We start from the raw sequence: 6,403 nt of genomic DNA on the forward strand, positions 1-6,403 counted from the left end.
TACATTTTAGGCAAATCATGACAGGTTAGATTACTGTTTTAATTTTCATTTTCCTAATTACTAGTGAGAGTGAATGTCTTTTCATATTTACTGGCCATGTGTATATTTTCTTATTGTGGAATATATAGAAAGTACATGAAACATGTATGTATACACAGATAGACACGCATGCATATATATATTTTAAACAAACAGTCATAAAGAGAACATCCATGTAACCACACAGGTCAAGAAAGAGACTATTTCAAATACCTCATAGCCCACTCACGACTCTTTAACACCATCTCTTTGCTTTTCTTTATGAGTTATGCCATATATATCCCTAAACGGAATATCTAGTTCCTGGCTCTGAAACTTATATGAATCAAACTATATTATATACTTTTGAGACTTATCTTTCGCTAAACATTATAAGATTCACCCATATAATTGTATGTAGCTATAGTTTGCTTATTTCATTGTACGGATATATTATAATTTATTTTTCCATACGACTCTGGGCATTTTGTATATTTTGGAGTATGTATTTCTAAAATGATATATACCTAAGAGCAGAACCACAGAGGACAGGGGTCGTTAGATTCAACTTTACTAGATCATGCCAAACTACTTGTCAGAGAGTCGCATTAATTTACATTCCCCCAAGGGTGTATGATGTTATCTCATGTGGCTTTAATTAGCATATACCATCAAGTGAGGCTGAATACCTTTCATATGTTTATATACACATCATTTTTTTAAAAACACAACTAATTTATTTTCCTACTGACAGCATAAGAGAATGAATGCCATTATGTTTACCGGCTACCTGGATTTCATCTTTGGTGAGTGAAGTATGTGTTGCAGTCTTGTCCATTTTTCTCAGTAATTTGCAAGGGGTTCTTTATATATTCTGGATATTACTCCTTTATGAGTTGTGTTACAAAATCTTTTCCCAATGTGTGGCTTGTCTTTTCACAATGATTTTGATATATTAACATTTTAATTTTAATATGTTCAAATATCTCAGTTTTCACCTTGTGGTTAATTTTATATTTCACTTAAAATTTTCTTACTCTCTCCAGGTGATGAATATGGTTGATATTTCTTTCTTAAATACTTTAGAGTTTTGACTCTCACATTGAGGTTTCATCCTACGTGGAACTATTTTTGGCCTGTTGTATGAGGTAGTACTTTTGCTTTTTTATACAGTTAGTCTGTTCTCCCAGCACTGTTTATGGAGAGGAAAACTTCCTTTACCTACTGTTTTCAAGAGCCTTCCCTGATATACATTAACGATTTTCTATGTGAAGACTTATTTCTGGATTTTTTGTTTTTTATTGGCCTTTTCCTGTGCCAGTATACACTCTTTTCATTAGCTTTTTTAAAAGTTTGATATATAGTATAGCACATCTTTTCACCTTGTTTTTCTTCAAGAGCTTGTAACTCTTTTTGGTTCTTTGCTCTTCCATATCAATATTAGCTTGTCAATTACCTCCCAAAAACTAAACAAACAAACCAAACACATTGAGATTTCGAATGGAGTTGCAATGACTCTATAAGCCATTGGAGAGAATTTACATCACTTTATTGGACCTTCAGTCCATGAACATGATATATTTCTTATTTAAGTATTTTTTAATGTCTTAATGTTATAACCATCAAAGAGATCTTGTTCACTGTGCGTGTGTGTGTGTGTGTGTGTGTGTGTGTTCATTCCTATGGATGTCATATGTTTAGATACTGTTGTAAACTATATCTTTTTTAAAATGTCCTTTGAAAATAATTGTTTTTCCCCACTTTTTATTTTCAGAAATTTTAAACATACAGAAAAGTTTGCAGAAGTAAAATTAATTCTCTGAATACCTTTCAACTAGATTCACTTATTTAGATTTTTCCCTATTTGCTTTATTTTTACAAATACATTTTTTTTTCCTGAATCATTAGGAAGTATGTTACATCTTTAAATATTTCAGCATACATCTCCTAAGAATGAGGATATTCTATAATCAAGCAATGCCACTATCATGTAAAAGATCAAAAATAACTTCATATTATCATCTGATATTTGGTCTAAATTCATATTTCTCTAAATACTCCAGAAATGTCTTTTATTTCTGATGCAGACTCTAATCAAGATTGAGACATTATGCTTGGTTGTGCATCTTTAGTCTTTTATTCTGAAATAGTCCTCTGCTTTTTCATTTGTCCTTAACATTGGAAGTCATCTGTCTTGCAGAGTATCTAGACACTGTATATCTATTCCCTTGTGGTATTTTGTCTAACTTGTATCGATACTATAAATAGGAGGTTAATCTAATGGCACAAAATTCCTTTTTAACAGCTTCACTGAGGTATTCTTTACAGAGCTTTGTAACCGTTACCACAATCCAATTTTAGTACATTTCCATCACTTCCCCAAATCTAAAATGTATCAGTGTTACTGTAGTATGGTTACTGTTCTCCACATCTTCACCAACACTGTATTTTTTATCTATCTTTTATTATAGTTATTCAATGGGTGTGAAATGGTACTACTTTGTGGTTTTAATTTGCATTTCCCCAGTGACTGTTCATATTAGCATCTTTTCATGTGCTTATAGACATTCATGTTTTTAAGTCTTTTACCTATTTTTTAATCAGGCTTTACCCTTTTATTATTGAGTTTTAAGACTTCTTTATATATTCTTCGAGTCCTTTATAAAATTTGAAATAATTTTCTCCTAGCCTATTTTCTTAATATTATCTTTTGAAACAAGTTTTAAATTTTCATGAAGTCCCAATTTATCAGTTTTTTAATTTTATGGATCATATTCTTGGTGTCATCTAAAAAGTCTGCCTAAACCAAGATCATCAAGATTTTCTCCTGTTTTCTTTGAAAAAAATTATATTTTAGCTTTTATATTTAAATTTATGATCTATTTTGAGTTAATTTATGTACATGGTGTGAAAGACCTATATTCATCTTTTTGCATTTGGCTGTCCAATGGCTCAGCACCATTTGTTGAAAACTTACTCTTTCCTCAATGAATTACTTTGGCGCTTTTGTCAAAAATGGATTGGTCATACATGTAAGGGTTTATTTCTAGGCTCTTCAGCTCTGTTCCAGTCATCTATATCAGGGATTGGTGCTGCAATGAGAATCTAATACCTGATGATCTGAGGTGGAACTGAGGTGGTGGTGATGTTAGTGCTGAGGAGCAGCTACAAATACAGAGGAACCTTCGCTTGCTCACCCTCTGCTGTGCAGTCCGATTCCTAACAGGCCACAGACTGGTACTGGTCTGCGGCTTGGGGGTTGGAGACCCATGGTCTATATGCTTGCACTTATGCCAGTATCACACCGCCTTGATTTCTATAGCTCCATATTAAGTTTTTAAATAGGAAAGCGTAAATCTTCCACCTTTGTTCTTTTTAAAATTGTTTTGGCTGGATCTTTTGCATTTCTATATAAATTTTAGATGTTTGTCAGTTTCTTTTAAAAAGCCAGTTGGTATCTGGATAGGGATTTTGTTGAATCTCAAGATAAATTTGGGGTGAACTGCCCTCTTAACAATCTTGTCTTCCAATCCACGAACTTGGAATCTCTATTTATTTAGATTATTTAAAGTTTCAGCCATGTTTTATAGAGGTCTGGTACTTCTTTCCTTAAATTTATTCTTAAATATTTTGTTTATATTTTTATGAATGGAATTTTCTTAATTTTATTTTCAAATTATTTAATTAGTATATAGAAATACAACTCATTAGTTTTAATAGTTGAGTTTTGTTTTCCGTCTCATTTCTTTTTTGTTGTTGTTCCTCTCTGCCTCCTTCACTACTTTCTTTTGTGTAAAATAGATATAACATTTCAATTCCCGTTTTTACTATTTAAAAAAAAATCTTTTTTTAAAAGCATTTAGATTCACAGTAAAATTAGGAAGGTATATAGAAATTTCTCATGTACCCCATCTCTACACATGCATAGTCTCCCCCATGATTAACATCCCCTACCAGAGAGGTACGCTTGTCACACTCGCTGAACCTACACTGGCACATCAGAATCACCCATAGTCTACAGTTTACATTAGGGTCCATTCTTAGTGTTGTACTTTCTATGGGTTTAGTGACATGTATCTGCCATAATGGTATCATATAGAGTGCACTGACCTAAAAATCCTCTGTGCTCTATTTATGTACCCACCCACCCCCTACATATACCTGGCAAACACTAATGTTTTTGTTTCCATAGTTTTGCCTTTTCCAGAATGTCATACAGTTGGAATCATATAGATTGGCTTTGCTCACTTAGTAATATGCAATTAAGGTTCCTCCGTGTCTTTTCATGGCTTAAGAGCTCATTTTTTAGCACTGAATAATATTCCATTGTCTGGATGTACCAGTTTATCCATTCACCTACTGAAGACATCTTGGTTGCTTCCAAGTTTTGGCAATTATGAATAAAACTATAAATGTCAATGTGCGGGTTTTTATATGGACAAATTTTCAGCTCCTTTGAGTAAATACTAAGGAGTATGATTGCTGGATCATATGGTGAATAATTTCAGTTTTGTAAGAAACCACCAAACTGTCTTCCAAAGATGCTGTACCATTTCACATTCCTACCAGCAAAGAATGAGAGTTCCTATTGTCCCGTATCCCTATCAGCATTTGGTGTTGTCAGTGTTCCAAAATTTGGCCATTCTAATAGGTAAGTAGTGCTATCTCATTGCTTTGATTTTGTATTTCTCTGATGACATGTGATGTGGAGCATCTTTTCATATGCTTGTCATGTATGTATTTTGTGACGTGTTTATTAAGGTCTTTGCCCATTTTTCAACCAATTGTTATTGTTGAATTTTAAGAGTTCTTGGTATATTTTGGATAATAGTCGTTTGTCAGATGTGGCTTTTGCAAAGATTTTTTCCCCCCATTCCGTGGCTTATCTTCTCATTTTCTTGACAGTATTTTTCACAGAGCAGAAATTTTTAATTTTAATGAAGTCCAGGTTATCAGTTATTTCTTTCATGAATTGTGCTTTGGTGTTGTATCTTAAAAGTCACCATCATACCCAAGTTCACCTAGTTGTTCTTTATCTTCTAGGGGTTTTATAGTTTGATGTTTGGTTCTATGGTTTATTTGGTGTTAATTTTTGTGAAAGTTGTAAGGTCTCTGTCTAGGTTCATTTTTTTTGCATGTGGATGTTCAGTTGTTCCAGCACCATTTGCTCTATTGTATTGCCTTGCTCCTTTGTCAAAGATTAGTTTACTGTATATGTATATGTAGGTCTATTTCTGGGCTATTCTTCTCTTTTGATCTGTTCTTTTGCCAATACCACACTTGATTACTGTAGCTTTGTAGTAAGTCTTGTAGTTGGTAGTGTCAGTTCTCTTTGTACTTCCTTCAGTATCATTTTGGCTATTTGTCCTTTGCCTCTCCAAATAAACTTTAGTATCATTTTGACAATGTCTACAGAACAACTCACTGGGATTTTAATTGGGGATACAGTAAATCTGTGGATCAAGGTAGGAAGAATGACATCTTGACAATATTGAGTCTTCCTATCCATGAACATGGTATGTTTATTTATTTTTTTTTTTATTTCATTCATCACGTTTTGTAGTTTTCCTCATATAGATCTTGTACTTATTTTGCTAAATTTGTACCTAAATATTTCATTTTGGGGGTGCTAATGTAAATGGTATTGTTTTTTATTTCAAGTTCCACTTGTTTGTTGCTGGAATGTGAGAAAGGAATTGACTTTTGTATCCCTCAACCTTGTTATAATCATTTATTATGTCCAAGAGGTGGGTTTTTTTTGGTCACTTTCAGATTTTCGATATAGACAATCATGCCATCTGCAAACAAAACCAGTTTCATTTCTTCTTTCCCAATCTGTTATCCTTTTATTCCCTTTTCTCGTCTTATTGCATTAGCTAGTACTTCCAGTACTATGTTGAAAAGGAGTGGTGAGAGGGGACATCCTTGCCTTCTTCCTCTTGGTGGGAAAGCCCTTCCTTTTTCATCTTAGTGGGAGAGTTTCATATTTCTCTCCATTATGTATGATGGTACTGTAGTTTTTTGTTTTTTTTTTTATAGATAGTGTTTCTTAAGTTGAGGAAGTTCCCCCTCTATTCCTAGTTGAGAGTTTTTATGTTAGGTTTTCAAGTGCTTTTTCTGCATCTATTGATATGACCATGTGATTTTTCTTTTTTAGCCTGGTGATGTGACAGATTGCTGATTTTTGAATTTTGAACCAGTCTTGCATGTGTGGGATAAATATATGTATATATCCATACATATATATGGATATATTGGTCCATAGTTTTCTTTTCCTGTAATGTCTTTCTTTAGCTTTGGTATTAGGGTAATACTGGCCTCACAGAATGAGTGAGGAAATAGTGTCTCCTATCCTGAAAGAATTGTAGAGAATTAGTATAATTTG

This window comes from Rousettus aegyptiacus, unplaced genomic scaffold (assembly GCF_014176215.1).
Source record: "Rousettus aegyptiacus isolate mRouAeg1 unplaced genomic scaffold, mRouAeg1.p scaffold_m13_p_2, whole genome shotgun sequence".
In the NCBI taxonomy this organism is placed as follows: Eukaryota; Metazoa; Chordata; class Mammalia; order Chiroptera; family Pteropodidae; genus Rousettus; species Rousettus aegyptiacus.